At 39.8% G+C, this 2,581-nt stretch overlaps 1 pseudogene; it reads left to right on the top strand.

Annotated features, from left to right (window-relative positions):
* The first annotated feature begins 1,154 nt into the window (after positions 1-1,154).
* LOC149047361 (adrenocorticotropic hormone receptor-like) lies at positions 1,155-2,164 on the top strand (annotated as a pseudogene).
* The last annotated feature ends 417 nt before the right edge of the window (positions 2,165-2,581 follow it).

Raw genomic sequence — 2,581 nt, 5'->3', positions numbered from 1 at the left:
CTGACACAAGCTTCAGGTATATATAATAACCGCCAGCGATCCAAGATGTGTGCAGCTGTATAGAGAGGCTTTACCAGCTCAGCTCGGAGAAAATTAACCACTTTCTCAGTTGGCTCTCTTTACAAAAATGCGTTAGTCAAAATGTGGCTTAGTTTTTTTGATAACGGGATTTTAATCAAGTTGTCCGACTCTGAAAAGCCAGACCTCTTGATGTTGTTGTTTTAGAGGAAAACATCAAAACTCACGATGCTTGTACTGTAAACATACGCCACGCTGAGATCAATAAAGCCAAAGAAAAAAATTTGACTACAACTTCTAGAACTGCGAATGTTTACGCTGTGCTAATAATACAGCCTCAATCACTAATTATCATTTAGGCGATGTGTATGGATTGGGTTATTGAAAGTCTATGAATTGTAAATTGAATATGCAACCCGTCCAAAATGCATTCATCTAATTTTTCTCCCTAGCAAAATACTACAAAACTTAATTAACTTGAAAGCGAAAGGCGTCATGTCGTTGGGTGTACTGTCGTAGACGCCGTTTTTTTTTCATCTTCCTGCGTATGCATGTGTATGTTAATTTTAGGTGCTGATAGATTCTCTCTACTGAGAGAAAATGTAAGTTTTTTTCTTGCAGGGCCGACGGATATAGATAAATTATAATGATGTTTGGCTAGCCGATGTGCTTCACTATCCAAAAAAGCAGCTGGCGGGACAAAAATCTCATTATTTATTCAACTGACTTCTTTTTCACCTGTGTTGAGGTGGAAGCTGTGTTCAAGTTATCTTCTGTTGGTGACCTCCCTCACTTTATGCAGCAACATGGTAATTTGTATTTGAGTCAAAATCAGACAAGCGGACGAATCATAGCCAGATACACATGCCGGAAATTTTTGAAATAATTTGATCTTTCATAGTTGTCGACAAATGCACCGTTCCAGAGATCTCTCATTTGGCTACTTCGAAACGGAATTTTCCATCGAGGGCCCGAGAAGTTCCAGTTTGCTCCGAAACCGAAAAACAGAGGCGTGACTGTGTAAAGGACAACAGAAAGCACCTTTACAAACCGGTGTCAAGTCTAACTTTAACAAATGCAATATTTGCTCATACGTTGATTTCATCGGGCGTGCAGGAACAAATCAGAGAGTTTAGATGGCTTTAGCATCAGCGTCAAGTATGTGTTCAAACATTGGTTCCCCAAAAGCTCTCTCATACTTCACAGCCTCCTCTTCAGTTTTTCTGATAATTTTAACTATTCCTGGAATCTTTCTCGTTTGCTTGGCCATCATAAAAGATCCCTTCAGGAACTTGAAAACGCCTTTTAACTATTTCCTGTTAAGTCTAGCGGCCACTGATCTGGTTGTGGGAACGATTATGGATCCAGTGTCAGTTGCTTTTCACACCAGCGAAGCACTTCAACTTGACAGCGTAGATATCAAAATCTTGCACATTTTGTACTTTATTTTGCGCACGGCGTCTATTTTAACACTCATGGCACCTACCGTGGACAGATATGTGGCAGTATCATCGCCAGCGAAGTAAAAAACAATGGTTACCTCCAAGCGCGCTATTTTAACATCCCTGTCAATTTGGTTGGCAGTACTAGGGTTTTCTTTTGCATACTTCCAACTCGGATTTATATTCTACTCCTTCATTTTTGCAAACACTGTTGTTCTCAGCGCGTTTGGTCTTCTCATCTTTGTTCATGTAGGAATACTTAAACGACTGTGACTAAGATCGAGATATTGGCGAAAGAGGAGAGCAATGGAGACCACCAAATCTGATGTACAGGAGAACCAAAAAAGTCTTATCAATGCAAAGAAGCATTGATGATTGTGCTTCCTGCATTTTTTGCTTCGTTCACACCAGTCTGTGTTATGATTTACTTGTTAAATTTTTTCTCAGGCTGTAGTTGTGAGCTTATTCGTTGGTTGCGGGATTTGCAATTCTTAATTGTGTTGTGCAACTCTGGTATCAACCCTTATTTATACGCATGGAGGCTTCCTCAGTTCAAAACAGCTTTTTACAAGCTTCTTCATCTCAAGGCACGCACTAAGATAAGTGACATTACCAAAACGTTAATTCATGTCACCGGTAAACGAGAAACTAGCCAAATATCTGAAACTCTTAGCGGTGAAGACGAAAGGATCTCATTCGTGTAATAAAACTTTACAAAAATAAACACATAATAATTTGCATTCTTAAAACACCTGAATATAGTGCGTATTTAAAATTTATCAGAATGAGTGGTAAAAGATTTTGGAACAACTTACTCTTATTTCTATCTACAAACATTACGCTATCGATATTACTGATCCCAGCAATATACAGGACGTGTGTCATATGAACTTCGCAGTAGACTTGGCTTACTGTGGAGTCTCTGTGGCTCAGTGGTTAGAGCATCGGAGCGCGGAATCCGAAGGTCTCAGGTTCGATTCCTCGGAACTTTTTCTTTGTCCTTGCTCGTGACAAGACGAAAAAACATTCTCAGGAGCCAATGGGCTGATTTTTACTGCGGTTCCAATTCATCTGCAGATTCGGAGATGACTGCATTTGACGGGAGAATTGTTCATAACCGT

The sequence above is a fragment of the Pocillopora damicornis genome, chromosome 4, assembly GCF_964200805.1.
Source record: "Pocillopora damicornis chromosome 4, jaPocDami1.2, whole genome shotgun sequence".
Taxonomy (NCBI): domain Eukaryota; kingdom Metazoa; phylum Cnidaria; class Anthozoa; order Scleractinia; family Pocilloporidae; genus Pocillopora; species Pocillopora damicornis.
This window is presented reverse-complemented; position numbering and strand designations above follow the sequence as displayed.